The sequence below is a fragment of the Piliocolobus tephrosceles genome, chromosome 10 (genome assembly GCF_002776525.5).
Source record: "Piliocolobus tephrosceles isolate RC106 chromosome 10, ASM277652v3, whole genome shotgun sequence".
NCBI classification, from domain to species: domain Eukaryota; kingdom Metazoa; phylum Chordata; class Mammalia; order Primates; family Cercopithecidae; genus Piliocolobus; species Piliocolobus tephrosceles.
In genome coordinates, this window is record NC_045443.1 from 50757892 (window position 1) to 50776718 (window position 18827).

The 18827-nt window shown below is 41.5% G+C and overlaps 1 protein-coding gene and 1 pseudogene across 6 annotated transcripts in view; one reads left to right on the forward strand and one right to left on the reverse strand.

Moving 5' to 3' along the window:
- The window catches only part of LOC111541925 (cyclic AMP-dependent transcription factor ATF-7), a 134580-nt gene that overhangs the window by 109666 nt on the left and 6087 nt on the right, over positions 1 to 18827 (reverse strand). The window lies entirely within an intron of this gene.
- LOC116418958 lies at positions 3055 to 3619 on the forward strand (annotated as a pseudogene).

Sequence of the window (18827 nt, forward strand, 5' to 3'; positions counted from 1 at the left end):
TAAGTATAGAGTCTGTCACTGAAGACTACAAAGTAAATTCTCTAAACCTCGTGTGATATTACCATTACAATATAATTTAATAAGAAAAAAGAATGCAGACACGGTGTATTGTGATCATTTCTCTAGTAACCAACTAGAGAAACTGTTGGTAACAAGATGGCCCAACTCTAAGCAAGGAATAAAAGCCACACACAAACACATCCAGGGACCTGTTGTCAGGTTCCTAATGACAAAAAGCAGACACTGCTAGGTACAAAAAAATTAGAAGGATAATGTACTGTAAGTATCAGCATCATAAAAATTTAGAAGATGTTAAGACTAGCTATCATTCATTCATTCATTCAGAAACCACTAATAAGGAACGATCAAGTGCTAGGCAAAGCGGATATAAAAACAAAAAGACAATAGGCCTTAACACAAAAATAATTTTTTACTCATCTGTCATGAAAGAAATCATCATCATTAAGAACGACGGCTTAATTTACAGGTTCAATTAGTCAGAGGTTGATCAGTATACATATCATTTAGATGTTACTGTATATGGTCATTTATCAAATTATTTTGCTAGCAACTCCAGATTATAAAAAAGAGGAGTTAACAGTCTTAGTAAAAGATGTAACAAGGAGCCAGGCACGGTGGTTCATGCCTGTAATCCCAGCACTTTGGGAGGCCAAGGCAGGCAGATCACCTGAGGTCAGGAGTTTGAGACCAGCCTGACCAACATGGTAAAATCCTGTCTCTACTAAAAATACAAAAATTAGCCAGGCATGGTGGTGCATGCCTGTAATTCCAGCTACTTGGGAGGCTGAGGCAGGAGAATCGCTTGAACCTGGGAGGCAGAGTTCGCAGTGAGCCGAGATTGTACCATTGCACTCTAGCCTGGGCAACAAGAGTAAAACTCTGTCTCAAAAAAAAAAAAAAAAAAAAAAGATTTAACAAAGAAGTAGTCTGAAATTAATAACCATAATTTGCTTTTTGGACTATACACATTTAGTGAGTTTTAAAATTCATTAAATCACCAAATATTTTACTCAGTGCCTATGCACAGTGCCATATGCCCTAGACCCAAGTACTTCAAGAGCAAATGAGACAGACATGATTTCTGCCCTCACAGAGCTTACTTATATTCTAAAAGGAAGAAGCAAGTAATAAGCAAGTAAGCAAAATAATTTTAGATTAACAGCAGATAACTGCTACTAAAGGAAAATGAAAAGGTGATGTGTTAGCGACTGATGAGGGCTATTTTGGTTTTCTGACTAAAAAGGGAATGGCTGCATTATCTGTAATCAAAAGGGGAATGGGGTAGAATATAGAGATTTAGGTTAAGACTTCAGGAAGCCTTTCTTCTCACAACACAGTAGATATTCAATAAATATTTATTGATTTAATATTTAATAAATATTTAAAGTCTATATTTAAGTTCACACTTAACTTCAGGTTTCTGTAGAAAGCTGCTGGATCCACAAAATATTTGCTATGCAGGTATTTATGTATTTAAGGCTACACATATTTTAAATCCCTATTTATGACTATCTTGTGTCTAACGCACTTTTTATGACCACAGTCAACCAAGTCTATGCTTTTATCACCCAAATAACATGAAGCTCTGTAGTTTTTGGTTACAGTGCTAAAAATGGAAAGAAGGGAGAAATTTTTCAAGTTAACCCCAATCAAACCTTGAAAACCTCACCTAGAGCTATTAAGATACATGTTCAAGTACAAGATAATGCCAACAGAGTATGCAGCAGAAAGGGCACTTTTTTTTTTTTTTTTTTTTGAGATGGCGTTTCGCTCTTGTTGCCTAGGCTAGAGTGAGTGCAATGGCATGATGTCGGCTCACTGCAACCTTCGCCTCCCGGATTCAAGCGATTCTCCTACCTCAGCCTCCCAAGTAGCTGATATTACAGGCATGCACCACCACACCTGGCTAATTTTGTATTTTTAGTAGACACGGGGTTTCTCCATGTTCGTCAGGCTGGTCTCCAACTCCTGACCTCAAGTGATCTGCCTGCCTCGGTCTCCCAAAGTGTTGGGATTACAGACATGAGCCACTGTGCCTGGCCTGGCACTTTTATATAGTACTTTCGGCAGTACATATTTTGATGATCTTTCTGGAAGTCAATTTGGCAATATTTACATTAAATGTCTTAAGATGTTTTATATCCTTTGAACAGTTCATTCTTCTTTCAGACTCTCTATTCTAAAGATAAAACCAGACATGTGGACCATTTTTGCATTGAGTGTTTAACCACAGTCATCTTTACGATCAAAAAAGAACAGGAATTAAATTAAATAAGAATGGATAAATATAAATTAAGGTACTGCCTTATAATAAACTATATTTAAGTTATAAAGAATAACATTTTGAAAACTAAAAATATGAGAAAATGTTGTATGTTAAACAGAAAAAAAAATATAAAATTGTACATGCACCATAATTGTAAATCTATAAAAAAGCAAACAAAATAATAAGCATAGAAAAGATAAGGGAATTAACATCAAAATGTTAATAATAGTTATCTCTGGATAATGGTATCCGAGGTGATTCTATTTTCTTCTTTGTACTTGTAGTATTTTTCGAAGTCTCTACAATAATCACAGATTGGTCTTAATAAGTCAAAAAGTTATAATGTAATCTAATAAGAAAAAAGAATGCAGATATGCATGACTGAAAAAAGTCTGAGTTGGTGGGGTGCAGTGGCTCACTCCTGTGATCCCAGCAGTTTGGGAGGCCTAGGTGGGTGGATCATGAGGTCAAGAGATTGAGACCATCCTGGCCAACATGGTGAAACCCTGCCTCTACTAAAAATACAAAAAAATTAGCTGGGCGTGGTGGTGCATGCCTGTAGTCCCAGCTACCCAGGAGGCTGAGGCAGGAGAATCATTGAACCCAGGAGGCGGAGGTTGCAGTGAGCCGAGATTGTGCCACTGCACTCCAGCCTGGCGACAGAACAAGACCCCATCTCAAAATAAAAAAAGAAAGAAGTCTGAGTTTAAAAAAAGAGGTCTGGCTTCTTCTACAAGTATGGAGAAGGCAAAAGGCAAAGAGGAACATCAGCAAAGGGAACCAAAGAAAAAATGTCTGTCAAAGGCAATAAAGTGCTCTGTCCTAAGAAGAAGGCAGAGTACACTGACAACCCCAGACTTCAGAAGAAGATACCAAATCCCTCCATTACCGTCTAAACTGCCACCTGTTAATCTGATTCACTGCGACATTCTGCGGGCCTGGTGCCAACAATTGAAGCTGAGCTCCAAAGGCCAGAAATTGCATGCATATAAGCGTCTGTGTGCCTTTGCCTACCCAAATCAAAAGGATTTTCCTAGCACAGCAAAAGAGGCCAAAATCCAGAAATCATCGCAAAAAAAATTAAAGATGGAAAAAGGGGAAATGTCCCTGCAAAGTTCTGAGACACATCATCCTCCTGAAGTGGCCCTTCCCCCTGCGGAGGGGCCGCCTGCCCTGGAAGATTCCACTGCTCTCCTTGAGGGAGTTAATACAGTTGTGGTGACAACTTCTGCCCCAGAGGCTTTGCTGGCCTCCTGGGCGAGAATTTCGGCCAGGGTGAGGACGCCAGAGGCAGTGGAATCTCCACAAGAGGCCTGTGTAACAAGGTCTTAATAAAAAGCCTCCAATGGGAATAGAATATCAAGAAAAAGGCCACATCTATGATAACTAATGGCAGAAAGTCTGGAGAGTCAGATTCCGCGGAGCTGCTGACAGGTGAACTCTGGTCCTCTGCACACCTGTTTATGGGCCATGCTGACTGGTGGGGTGGCAGATGTTAGCCTAAGAGCCCTAGCAGTGCCTGTTGCTTTGTGAGTGGAGATAGAGACTCTCAGATTTAAAAACAGAAAAACATTTCGCAAATTACCATAAATTGTAGTTAATATGTAGAAAAACTCATTCATACTACTTTTCTAAAATAGACATGACTTCAGCAGCAGCTCTTTTTTGTTTTGTTTTGTCTTCTGAGACAATGTCTCACTCTGTTGCCCAGGCAGGAGTGCACTTGGGCAATCTCAGTTCAGGGCAATCTCTGCCTCCTGAGTTCAAGTGATTCTCCTGCCTCAGCCTCCTGAGTAGCTGGGATTACAGGCACCTGTTACCACACCCAGCATTTTTTTTTTTTTTTTTTTTTAGTGGAGATGGGGTTTCCCCATGTTGGCCAGGCTGGTCTCACACTCCTGGACTCAAGTATCTACCCGCCTTGGCCTTCCAAAATGCTGGGATTATGGGCATAAGCCACTGTGCCTGACCTTCAACAGGTCTTTTAAGTGAGAAGTTCTTCAGCTGAGCATTGTGAAGGAGTTGAGTAAAATGGTAGTTGGCTCTTGTGCTCAATTTTCTCTTCCTCTGAACACTGACTACTTTAGGAGCTGCTTCATTCCAATTGCAATTTCATAAAACGTAGAGTATTTTAAGGCAAAGAAAGGCTGTTAATTCTCTCCCTCCCTCAAACACATGATTTTTAATATTTGAAAAAATATTTTTCAAAGTTCTCTTAATAACCTGAGATTTCTATGGTTTGACTCCAGGATCAAAACACAACGGACTTTGTCTGTATTATTTCACTTATAATTGTTTCGTATATTTCTGGTGTTTAAAATGTCTAAGGTTGCTTCCCACTCATAAATACATAATATATTGAACTTAAAATGTGTTTATTAACCGATTCTCCATAAATAAAAATAAGACGTGTATATAAAATAATTCATCTGTTGTATTTAGGGAACCATATTCGTTGCATACAAATTTTATTGTTAGCGTTCTTAACTCAAAAGTAGGAGTAAACCAAAATGTGTGATTTTTCTTTTGTATGACTCGTTTGTTCTTTATTAGCTGGCGGTATGGGTTGGATCATTTGTTTTTAAAACTACTTAGGTATGACTGACATACAAAAACTGTACATTTTTAATGTATCCTATTGAGTGTACTTAATTTCTAATTTTTTTGTGTACTTCCTAAATTTATAGTCCTGTGAGTCTGGGAACAGATCTGTTTTTCACTTGTCCTGATTTAATGACAGTTTCCAACATTGTTTTGTTATTACAAGTATGGAATCTTTATTATTTTATTTTATTTTGCCCCTTTAATGAAGATACTAAAAATAATGCACTGGAAGGAGTGGCAGAGTTGGAAAATTTGTAACCATCATAATACAGATGTAATAGGTTTGGGAAAGGATCCTCAAAAATGTTAAAGCAAGGGAGGAAAGTTTGTTGAGAAGCAAGATGTTCTTCTCTCCTGGACCGCATTGGTTATTGGTGGTCAGAATTGTTCAGTGTAATAAATAATAAGACTTTTTTTCTTAAAAAAAAAAAAAAAAGTCCATATCTGTCTGACTATTCTAAAGCACTGAACAGTATATTTAAAAATTATACAAAAGTACTCATTTTCTAACTACAAAGCAACAGAACCAAGTGACAAATTAAGTTCAAAAAGGGCCATAAAAAAATTCTCAAATTACAAACCATTTCATATAGAAACAAACACGGTGGAAACTTGTTTATCAACACACAAGGTAAAACAGGCAATTCAAAATAGCTCCTCCTTTTGTTACCTTCCAGGACCCATTTTCACAATCCCATGAATGTTCCCTAACAATTATGCTTATATCAGACAATTAGAAATTGCCCCAACCATGCATCACAAAGGGAATATAGAGCTGAAACCAAGTTTAGCAGGTACTGAATACCTTTCAACTCAGTCTAAACAAGCTGAAAAACTTAGAAAGGTACCCAAACAGAGCTCTATGGGCTCCATTTCTTTATGACAATAAAAAGAAATTATATGCAAACAGCTCTCTTCTAAACACACAACTTCAGTTACCACGTTTCAGACTGTAAGATAATTTAGCTGCCATTAAGCAAAGAGTACAAATACAAGTTCTTCGCCACAGCAGTCTCAACATTTTATATTCTCCACAGGATACTCAGTGCTGCTCTGATTTCCATTACATCTAGCAAACTGACTTAAGATTCCAGTTAACACATGAACTGTGAGACTATAATGCAGGTTATGGGAACCCCAGAAAACAAAGTAGACTACTCAAGTTTTACTAGGCAGTAGATTATTTAGGTATTAAAATTTCTGTTCATAGGTCAGGTGCCATGGCTCACACCTGTAATCCCAACACTTTAGGAGGCTGAGGTCAGAGGACAGCTTGAGGTCAGGAGTTCAAGACCGGTCTAGGCAACAAAGCAAGAGCCTGTTTTTTTCTTTTTCTTTTTTTTCCTTTTCTTTCTTTTTTTTTGAGACAGAGTTTCGCTCTTGTTGCCCACGCTGGAGTGCAATGGCGTGTTCTCAGCTCACCACAACCTCTGCCTCCCAGGTTTAAGCAATTCTCCTGCCTCAGCCTCCCAAGTAGCTGGGATTACAGGCATGCGCCACCACGAGTGGCTAATTTTGTATTTTTAGTAGAAATGGGGTTTCTCCATGTTGGTCAGGCTGGTCTTGAACTCCCGACCTCAGGTAATCTGTCCGCCTCAGCCTCCCAAAGTGCTGGGATTATAGGCATGAGCCACCGCACCCAGCCACGATACCCTGTTTCTTAAAAAAAAAAAAAAAAAAAAAATTAGCCACCCAACCCACAGTGGTGTGTGTCTGTAGTCCCAGCTACTTGGGAGCTCGGGAGACCGAGATGAGAGGATCCCTTGAGCCCAGGAGTTCAGGTTGTAGTGAGCTATGATCACAGCACAGCACTCCAGCCTGGGTGACAGACTGGGATCCTGTCTCAAAAAAAAAAAAAAAAAAAAAAGTTCATAAATTCTGGACTAATTTGCCATTGATTTATTTAGCATAATAATAGTTTAGCATATATTATCTTATTACTAAATCAAATGTCCCAAAAGGATATGCTGAAAGCATATATGTACCACTATAACTTACGCTTTTTTTTTTTTTTTAGACAGGATCTTGCTCTGTCACGCAGGCTGGTGTGCAGTGGTGTGATCTCGGCTCAGTGCAACCTTTGCCTCCTGGGTTCAACAGATTCTCATGCCTCAGCCTCCTGAGTAGCTGGGACTATAGGCATGCGCCACCATGCCCGGCTAATTTTTGTACTTTTAGTAGAAATGGGGTTTCACCATGTTAGCCAAGCTGGTTTCGAACTCCTGACCTCAAATGATCTGCCCACCTCGGCCTCCCAAAGTGCTGGTATTATAGGCGGGAGCCACCGCACCCGGACTATAGCCTTATTGTTTTATATCGGTGTTTTGTAAAGCACTTGCTAACAGACTGGAAAACTGAGGCAAAGAGTTACAAAAAATATATATAGGCAAAAAAAGTCAAGGGGTTAAGGTAGGTCTGATCCTAGTTAGCTGTTCTCATACATTCCAAACAAGATACAAAAATGGACTGGGTGCAGTGGCTCACACCTGTAATCCTAGCACTTTGGGACGACGAGGCAGGTGGATTACTTCAGGTGAGAAGGTGGAGACCAGCCTGATTAACATGGTGAAACCCTATCTCTACTAAAAATACAAAAATTAGCCAGGTGTCATCGCGGGCACCTGTAATCCCAGCTACTTGTGAGGGTGAGGTGGGAGAATCACTTGAACCCCGAAGGCAGAGGTTGCAGTGAGTTGAGATCGCACCACTGCACTCCAGCCTGGGCAATAGAGTGAGACTCTGTCTCAAAAAAAAAAAAAAAAAAAGATACAAGAGTGGACACCACATCTTTTTATAAACCCTAAAACTAGTTACAACTGAATCATGTTTTACCAACACTTCAGAGCACAACAGGTACTGTTATATCTGCTTATTATATATAAACATGTTACATATGCTTATTATATAAATAAATGTCCTGAAACATGAATTTGAGGGGTTACATGTTCTGGGGTATCATTTTATTTAGGAAAATTAAGTGATGTTCATAGTTTGGTTTTTTTGGTGGGTTTTTGTTTGTTTGTTTTGAGAAAAGGTCTCGCTGTCACCCAGGCTGGAGTACAGTGGCATGATCACAGTTCACTGCAGCCTCGACCTCCTGGGCTCAAGTGATCCTCCTGCCTCAGCCTCTTGAGTAGCTGGGACTACAGGTGCACACTACCATGCCCAGGTCTTTTTTTTTGTTTTTTTGTAGAGACAGTGGGTCTCGCCATGTAGCCCAGGCTGGTCTCAAAACTCCTGGGCTCAAGCCATCCTCCTGCCTTGGCCTCCCAAGGTTCTGGGATTACAGGGGTGGGCCATTGTGCTCAGCTAATATTCACATTTTTAACATTAAGCATGTTTTATTATAATTATTTTAAAATTCATAATCTAGGCTGGGTGTGGTGGCTCACATCTGTAATCCCAGCACTTTGGGAGGCCAAGGAGGGTGGATTACGAGGTCAGGAGATCGAGACCCTCCTGGCCAACATGGTGAAACCCTGTCTCTACTAAAAATACAAAAATTAGCTGGGCTTGGTGGCATGTGCTCGGGAGGCTGAGGCAGGAGAATTGCTCAAACCAGGGAGTTGGAGGTTGCAGTGAGCTGAGATCACGCCACTGCACTCCAGCCTGGTGACAGAGCAAGATTCCATCTCCAAACAAACAAAAAACTTCTTAATCCCGTAATAGCATACATGAAGGGTTAGCAAACTTCAACTCATGGGCCAAATCTAGCCTATTACCTATTTTTATATGGCCCACAAACTAAGAATAGTTTTTAAATTTTTCTTTTCTTTTCTTTTTGAGACAGAGTCTCACTCTGTTGCCCAGGCTAGAGTGCAGTAACGTGATCTTGGTTCACTGCAACCTCTGCCTCCCGGGTTCAAGCAATTCTCATTCCTCAGCCTCCCGAGTAGCTGGGATTACAGGCATATGCCACCACGTCCAGCTAATTTTTTCAGTTTTTAGTAGAGACAGGTTTTCACTGTGTTGGCCAGGCTGGTCTCAAACTCCTGGCCTCAAGTGATCTGCCCGCCTCAGCCTCCTAAAGTGCTGGTATTACAGACAAGAGCCACCACGTCCAGCCGGTTTTTACATTTTTCAATGGTTGACAAAAATTGGAAAAAATATGTTGTGACATGTGAAAATTATAGGAAAACAGCTGCACTTCTTTTTCTTTTCTTTTTTTTCTGAGAAGGAGTCTTGCTCTGTCACCCAGGCTGGAGTGAGGTGGCACCATCTCAGCTCACTGCAACCTCTACCTCCTGGGTTCCAGCAACTCTCCCACCTCAGTCTCCCAAGGACCTGGGGCTACAGGCACGCACCACCACACCCAGTTAATTTTTGTATTTTTAGTAGAGATGGGGTTTCACCATCGTGGCCAGGCTGGTCTCGAACTCCTGACCTCAAGTGATCCTCCTACCTTGGCCTCCTAAAGTGCTGGAATTACAGGCATGAGCCACTGTGCCCGGCAGCTGCATTTTTCTTTTTCTTTTCTTTTTTTTTTTTTTAAGACGAAGTCTTTTGCTGTCACCAAGCTGGAATGCAGTGGCTCGATCTCGTCTCATTGCAACTTCTGCCTCCTGGGTTCAAGCGATTCTCCTGCCTCAGCCTCCTGAGTAGCTGGGACTACAGGCACGTGCCATCACACCTGGCTAATTTTTGTATTTTTGGTAGAGACGGGGTTTCACCATATTGGCCAGAATGGTTTTGATCTCCTGACCTCGTGATCCACCCACCTCAGCCTCCCAAAGTGCTGGGATTACAGGAGTGAGCCACCGTGCCCAACAGCTGAATTTTTCGAGGTTGGTGCTGTAAGACTACTGTTCTCAAAGTGGGCTCCAGGGATCCCTACAGTTCTTGCAGGGGGTTCATGAAGGTTAAAATCATTTGTGAGTAAAAGATCTATTTAAAGAGCAAGCTAGCCTGGGCGAGGTGGCTGGCCAGGTGCAGTAGCTCTCGCCTGTAATCCCAGCACTTTGGGAGGCTGAGGTGGGCAGATCACCTGCAGCCAGGAGTTCGAGACCAGCTTAGCCATCATTGTGAAACCCTGTCTCTACTAAAAACACAAAAATTAGTAGGGCATGGTGGTGTGCGCCTGTAGTCCCTGCTACTCGGGAGGCTGAGGCACAAAAATTGCTTGAACCTGGGAGGCAGATGTTGCACTGAGCCAATATCACGGCACTGCATTCCAGCCTGGGCGACACAGCGAGACTCTGTCTCAAAAAAAAAAAAAAAAAAAAAAAAAAAAAAGGCAAGTGAGGCCAATGCATTTTTTAAAAATTTCCCAATGATAGCTGTTTATCCTGAGCCAATGCATTTTAACATAGCAGTACTAAAAAGTTCACAGACGTGGTTTCAAATTCTATACCACAGCTAACCTTTATGAAACTATCACTTTTCGATTTTGCTGTAGTATCAAAGCCTATATACAATTACCTGAAAATAATCCTTTCTTTTCCCATTACATCATTTTCTTCATATACTTAAACCAAAACGACATATCTTAACAGATTGAATGCAGAAACAGATATGAGAATCCAGCTGTGTTCTATTTAGCCAGACATTAAAGAGATATGAAGTTCTTCCCCCAAATTCTTTTTAAACTATATATTTATGTTAACATGTAATGGGTTTGTTCTTATCTTAAAGTAAATTAATAAATATTTTAAAAACTTATCTCATAATTGCTAATATGTTAAGTATCGACAGATATAACCCAGATAAACAAATACTCTTTGGAGTCCTCAATAATTTTACTTTACTTATTTTATTTTATTTTATTTATTTATTTATTTATTTATTTTTTTGAGACGGAGTCTCACTCTGTTGCCAGGCTGGAGTTCAGTGGCCGGATCTCAGCTCACTGCAAGCTCCGCCTCCCAGGTTTACGCCATTCTCCTGCCTCAGCCTCCCGAGTAGCTAGGACTACAGGCGCCCGCCACCGGGCCTGGCTAGTTTTTTTTTTTTTTTCTGTATTTTTTAGTAGAGACGGGGTTTCACCATGTTAGCCAGGATGGTCTTGATCTCCTGACCTCGTGATCCGCCCGTCTCGGCCTCCCAAAGTGCCGGGATTACAGGCTTGAGCCACCGCGCCCGGCCTATTTTATTTTTTTTTGAGACAGGGTCTCACTCTGTTGCCCAAGCTGGAGTGCAGTGGCACAATCTCAGCTCACTACAACTTCTGTCTCCTTGGCTCAAGTGATCCTCCTACCTAAGCCTCCTAAGTAGCTGGGACTACAGGAGTGCACCAATAAACTAGGGTAATTTTTTAAATTTTTGTAGAGACGAGGTCTCACTATATTACCTAGGCTAGTCTCAAACTCCTGGACTCAAGCAATCCCTCCACGCCCGCCTCAACCCCCCAAAGTGCTGGAATTACAGGTGTGAGCCACTAGGCCTGGCCGTCAGTAATTTTTAAGAGTATTATGGGGTGAATTCTGAGACCAAAAAGTTTGAGATCCACTGCTCTAAGAAATACACAAGCAGTAGAGGGCCCCAGATTGATCAATCAGAAGGCTGAAATTAATTTCTGGATTTCAAGCTCAGACATGCAGAAACTGGCTTCAAAGAAAGAAGCCAGCTTAAATAGACCAAATAGTTTTGCAGCAAATGACTGAAGACAGATGAGAGTGAGAATTAGGCTGAATCATGTTAGGCAACACATAGCCAAAGCTTAGAACCTATCTGGAAGCAGCTTTATACAGGCAACCACTTGAAGTTTTTTTTAAGGCTCTCTAGGCTTTCAGAGGATTCCAGGACTATTTTGAGCTATCCCCAGAAAGGTTAATAAAGCAAAAACAAAGAAGCAACAACTTGCTAAAGTGACAGCAGGAAGCAAAGGAAGCAAAGTTAGAAATAACTGGAGAACATTATATTTGTTTATGTTTGGCCTCACTGTGCATTTTAGAAGTTAAAAAACTCCTGGAAACTGATAGGATGCTGAACAAAAACTAAACAAAAAATTCCGTTTTTTTCCTGCTCATTTTCAGATAAAGTATGATCCTCAAAACAATAAGCCAAAAGTAATCAACCCCACAACACTGATCTTTTAAAATTATCTTTTAATTTAAAGGACCAATTTAAAATCTTAAACAGGCTGCAAAGAACAAAAAACCTGACAGGCTTTAATATTAAAGTATAAGATTGGTTCTGGGTAGGAAATAGCTGCACTATCCCACAACGACAATCACTGAGACACTTAGAAGTTCTCAGGAAAAAATATTTATTTCCTAAGTCTGTCCACACATTTTCAACAGTGATCTATTTGGGGTTATTCCAATGCTCGCCAGTTCACTCTCACCAGTCCCAAACATGTACATGTAAAGTATTAGCAAACTACAGTTAACCAAAACTTTAAAAAATAAGTCGAAGAAAATGGTGCTGGCTGGGCGCGGTGGCTCATGCCTGTAATCCTAGTACTTTGGGAGGCCGAGGCAGGCAGATTGCCTGAGGTCGGGAGTTCAAGACCAGCCTGGCCAGCATGGTGAAACCCTGCCTCTACTAAAAATACAAAATTAGCTGGGCGTGGTGGCAGGCGCCTATAATCTCAGCTACTTGGGAAGCTGAGGCAGGAGAATCGCTTGAACCCAGGAGGCAGAGGTTGTAGTAAGCAGAAATCGTGCCATTGCACTCTAGCCTAAGCAACAGGGCAAGACTCCGTCTCAAAAGAAAAGAAAAAGAAAAAAAAAAAAGAAAAAGAAAAAGAAAATGGTGCTACAGGAGTCATGTTGGTACCACAAACATGATGTTAAATAAAACCAACAAGCTGTCATTCAAGTTTGATACAACTTAAATAAATATTACTGGCAACAAACTTTTGCCATGAATCATTTACAGTAATTAATTTACAGTAATTTGAATCATTTACAGTAATTAATTATGTCACATTCAACAAATCATCCTGATTTTATAATACAGTTAGGGGCTGGAAGCAGTGGCTCACACCAGTAATCCCAATATTTTGGGAAGCTGAGGCAGAAGGATCGCTTGAGGCCAGGAGTTTTAGACCCCTCAGCAAGAAAGTGAAATCCTTTCTCTGCAAAATAATTAAAGATTGGCTGGATCGGAAGCGAGGCAGTGTGTGTCTGCAGTCCCAGCTACTTGGGAGGCTGAGGCAGGAGAACTGGAGGATCACTTGAGCACAGGAGTTCAAGGCTGCCAGTGAGCTATGATCACGCCCCTGCACTGCAGCCTGGGTCACAGGCCCAGACCCATCTCTAAAAATAATAATAATAATAATAATAATAATAATAATAATAATAATAATAATAATGTCAGACATATTCTTGTTTCAAAAAGAATGGTTGTGCCCTATTTTTCAATCTGACAGAATGTTTTTTTCTTACTGCATGGGAATTTTTAAGGCCCCCCAAAAATTGACCGGTTTAGCACACAAACACTCCCTGTCTACTACAGCGAAAAGAAGCAATCTATCAGATCAGGAGAAAACAGTAAGTAATTCCATTCGAAGGAAGCAAGTTGGGTTTTGTGAGAAGGTGGGGCTGTGGCAAAACATGTTACCACAGATGTCCATGCCACAAGCTCATGAAATGACTTTTTCAGCTAAATCTTGGCTCCTGTTAGTTTAGTTTTTGGTTTTTTTGAGCCAGGGTCTCACTCTTGTCACCCAGGCTAGAGTGCAGTGGCGTGATCTCAGCCCACTGAAACCTCTGCCTCCCAGGCTCAAGTAATCCTCCCGCCTTGGCCTCCCAAGTAGCTAGGACTAAAGGCATGCACCACCAAGCCCAGCTAATTTTTAAATTTTTTGTAGAGATGGGGTCTCCCTGTGTTGCTTAGGCTGGTCTCGAACTCCAAGCTCAAGCAATCTGCCTGCCTCAGCCTCCCAAAGTGTTGGGATTACATGTGTGGGCCACCTCACCCAACCTACACTTTCATAGACTTTCACGATATTTATTAAGAAGAGATGCCAAAAAAAAAAAAGAAGAGATGCAGTATTGAACAGAAAAAAAGAAACTTTATGCACATTCTGGTTTCAAATGTATGGGAACACTGAGGATTAAAATTGCCAACAGATGAGAAAAAGTGTGGCCGTGCGCGGTGGCTCATGCCTGTAATCCCAGGACTTTGGAAGGCTGAGGTGGGCGGACTGCCTGAGTTCAGGAGTTTGAGACCAGCCTGGGAAACACAGTGAGACCTCATCTCTACTAAAATACAAAAAAAAAAGGCCGGGCGTGGTGGCTCACGCCTGTAATCCCAGCACTCTGGGAGGCCGAGGCGGGTGGATCATGAGGTCAGGAGATCGAGACCATCCTGGCTAACACGGTGAAACCCCGTCTCTACCAAAAAAAAACAAAACAAAACAAAAAAAAAACTAGCCTGGCGAGGTGGCGAGCACCTATAGTCCCAGCTACTCGAGAGGCTGAGGCAGGAGAATGGTGTAAACCCGGGAGGCGGAGCTTGCAGTGAGCTGAGATCCGGCCACTGCACTCCAGCCTGGGTGACAGAGCGAGCTCCGAATGAATGAATGAATGAATGAATGAATGAATGAATAAATAAATAAATAAATAAATAAATAAATAAATAAATAAATAAATTAAAATAAAATAAAATAAAATACAAAAAAATAAATTGGCCAGGAGTAGCAGTGTGTGCCTGTAATCCCAGCTACTCCGGATGCTAAGCCAGGAGAACTGCTTGAACCTGGGAGGAAGACTGCAGTGAGCCGAGCCTGTGCCACTGCACTCCAGCCTGGGCAACAGAGCAAGACTCCGTCTCCAAAAAAAAAAAAAAAAAAAGAGATGAGAAAAAGCTAACAACCTGACTTCAAGAGTTTGTAATGAGTTTTACTGTAAACTTATGTATTCTTTCTTTCTTTGAGACAGGGTATCACTTTGTTGCCCAGGCTGGAGTGCAGTGCTGCAACCTCCGCTGGCTGCAACCTCTGCTTCCTGGGTTGAAGCAATCCTCCCACTTCAGCCTCCCAAGTAGCTGGGGCTACAGACACGCATCACCACACTTGGCTAATTTTTGTATTTTTTGTAGAGACAAGGTTTCGTCATGTTGCCCAGGCTGGTCTCAAACTCCTGGGCCCAAGCCTCCCAAAGTGCTAGGATTATAGGTGTGAACCACTGTGCCCAGCCAATGCTTATGTATTATGTTCTTCTTAAAACTACTATACTAGGCCAGGCACAGCGGCTCACACCTGTAATTCCAGCACTTTGGGAGATCAAGGTGGGTGGATCACTTGAGGTTAGGGGTGCGAGACCAGCCAGGCCAACATGGTTGAAACCCCGTCTCTACTAAAAATACAAAAATTAGCCAGGCATTGTGGTAGGCACCTGTAATCCCAGCTACCCAGCTACTCGGGAGGCTGAGGCAATTCCTGATTACAAGAATTGCTTGTAATCAGGAGCCAGTGGCTGCAGTGAGCCAAGATCGTGCCATTGCACTCCAGCCTGGGTGACAGAGCAAGACTACGTCTCAAAAAAAATTAAAAAGAAAAAAAAAGACTAATATACTAACTCACCTTTGCTTTGGTTGGGAACCTTTCTTAAATGTTGGCCTACAAAAATTTAAAAGCTTATCTTTTTACACAAGTTTATCTTTTCATACAACCTTTCCTGAATTGTAACACTCATCCTTCATTTCTGAGGAAGTGATATAGCAAATACTTTCAAAATGGAATTGAATCTTGCCTCATTGTATACAGGCAGTCAGTACATTATACAGAAGACCAAAAAAAGAAAAAAAAAAAAGTTTTTAAACAAAAGGACAAACAAGAGAAAGGAAGGAAACAAAATACTATGATTTAACAGGAACAAAACCCAACATTCTTTCAACACAAAGTGTCCACAAGGGAAATGTCGAAGAGAAAATGTCATGATAAAATATTTTTAAGATATAAAATGACCCCAATGCAAAATATTTGTTGTTGTTGATTTTTGTTTTTAGCTCAAAGGAGTTATTATTTCTCGTCATTTATGTTCCTTACTTGTGTTTATCCATTCCCACCAAGTCAATAGAAACATTTCAATTTTATTTTCTTTACAGTCTATTTTTCTTCCTGATTCTTCAAGAGTAAATTCCTTGATCTTAACTTCTATTTATGAATGTCTGGCCTGAAAAGGACCTTGAAGGGTTATCAAATCCATCCTTCTGCTTTCCAGGAGAATTCATAACTAATACTATCAGATGAATGAGAAAGTATCAAAAGAAAATGCATTGCTTCCCTGACTAGTAGCATGCTAATTTAATATGCACATTCATTCACAATTTGCAATTTTTTAAAAATGAAAGTAAAAATTAAAATGCCAAAAGAGGAAGGTACTTTAAAAATGCATTTATTTGCTAAAATTGCTCAAACATAAATTCAACTGTCAGGTCTAAAATTAACAAGCAGGAAAAGTTGCTGGCTGCCAATGTAAAGTCTTTAGTCCCTAGAGATGTCTTCTGAAGTTCTATCTCGTTTGTAGCACCCTTCACCTACAACACATAGCCTGGTAAACTTAGACCATCCTTGCTAATCAACTACAATTATAAATGGCAAGTGTGTGTGTGTATGTGTGTGTGTGTCTGTGTGTGTGTGTGGTGTGTGTGTCTGTGTGTTTATAGTTGGTATAGGTTTTCATTCCAAACAGAAAATGAAAAGTTAGGGCCGCGATGGTTCTCGCCTGTAATCCCAGCACTTTGGGATGCCAAAGGAGGCGGATTGCCTGAGCTCAGGCATTCGAGACCACCCTGAGCAACATGGTGAAACCCCATCTCTACTAAAACACAAAAAGTTAGCTGGGCACGGTGGTGTGCACCTGTAGTCCCAGCTACTTGGGAGGCTGAGGCACGAGAATTGCTCAAACCTGGGAGGCAGAGGTTGCAGTGAGCCAAGATTGCACCACTGCACTCCAGCCTGGGTGACACAACAAGACTCTGTCTCCAAAAGAAAAAAACAGAAAATGAAAAGTTAGGTCTAAATTGGAGATGTCAATATTATGGGGAAGCTACATACAACTGTTCTTCAGAGAGTAGTTTAATTCTTTCATTTCTAAGTTAAAATGTCCAGGGAATAAAGTTTTTTTCTAAGAGTTTCCAGGACGGGAGCAGTGGCTCACGCTGTAATCCCAGCACTTCAGGAGGCCCAGGCAGGCGCATCACCTCAGGCCAGAAGTTTGAGACCAGCCTGCAATATGGTGAAACCAGCTCTCTACTGAAAATACAAACATTAGCCATGCGTGGTGGCATATGCCTGTAGTCCCAACTACTTGGGAGGCTGAGAGGGAGAACTGCTTGAACCCAGGAGGCAGAGGCTGCAGTGAGCTGAGATTACGCCACTGCACTGCATCCTGGGAGACAGAGCGAGACTATGTCAAAAAAAAAAAAAAGAAGTTTCCAAAACAAGCTGGGCGTGGTGGCCCACGCCTGTAATTCCAGCACTTTGGGAGGCCAAAGCAGGCAGATCACCTGAGCTTAGGAATTCTAGACCAGCCTAGGCAACATGGGAAACCCCATCTCTACAAAAAATACAAAAATTAGATGGGCACGGTGGTGCACACCTGTAGTCCTAGCCACTCAGGAGGCTGAGGCAGGAGAATCGCTTGAGCCCAGGAGCAGAGACTGCAGTGAGCCAAGATGGCGCCATTGCACTCCAGCCTGGGAGACAAAGGGAGACCCTGTCTAGAAAAAAAAAAAAAAAGTTTCCAAAACAGAATTTCATTTAATGTCAAAAAATCTGGCCAGGTACACGTGTAATCTCAGCACTTTGGGAGGCTAAGGCAGGAGGATTGCTTGAGCCCAGGAGTTCGAGACCAGCCTGGTAAACATGATGAGACCTCTACAAAAAATAAAATTAGCCAGGCATAGTGTCATGAGCCTTTAGTCTCAGCTACTCAGGAGGCTGAGGTAGGAGGATTGCTTGAGCCTGGAAGACTGAGGCTGCAGTGTGAGCCATGATTGTGCCACTGTGCTCCCGTCCGGACAACAGAGTGAAACCCTGTTTCAAAAAAAACAACCATGGTCGAGTGCAGTGGCTCATGTCTGTAATCCCAGCACTTTGGGAGGCCAAGGTGGGCGGATCACTTGAGGTGAGGAGTTCAAGACCAGCCTGGCCAACATGGAGAAAACTCCCTATCTACTAAAAAAATACAAAAATTAGCCAGGTGTGGTGACACATGCCTGTAATCCCAGCTACTTGGGAAGCTAAGGCCAGAGAATCGCTTGAACTCGGGTGGCAGAGGTTGCAGTGAGCGTGCCACTGCACTCCAGCCTGGGCAACAGAGGGAGACTTCGTCTCCAAAAAAAAAAAACCAAACAAAGAAAAAAACCACAACCAAAAGACAATAACGAAATAACAACAAAAAAATCCCTGCAACTATGAAGAAATATGGTTAATTTTCTATAATTATTTGAAAATGAAAAAAAAACAGGACTAGAAGTCTTGGAAATGGGAAAATTACAATTTTTTAAAATGTGGGGCAAGAGAGGTCGAGTACAGAAACTGTAGACTGGTGAATTATTATTTCTCAGAAAGATTCTAAATGAATTATTATTATTATTATTTTTATTTATTTTATTTTTTATTGTTTTGAGACGGAGTCTCACTCTGTCGCCCAGGCTGGAGTGCAGTGGCTGGATCTCAGCTCACTGCAAGCTCCGCCTCCCGGGTTTACGCCATTCTCCTGCCTCAGCCTCCCGAGTAGCTGGGACTACAGGCGCCCGCCACCTCACCTGGCTAGTTTTTTTTTGTATTTTTTAGTAGAGACGGGGTTTCACCGTGTTAGCCAGGATGGTCTCGAACTCCTGACCTCGTGATCCGCCCGTCTCGGCCTCCCAAAGTGCTGGGATTACAGGCTTTCTAAATGAATTATTAAACAGATCACTTATGAACCACTGGCAAGTTATGCAGTGATCTATAAACAGTAGCAGAAGATACCCAAACAGCAACTAATATGCAACTTCGTTTTCTTTTCTTTTTTTTTTTTTTCAGGCGGAGTCTCGCTCTGTC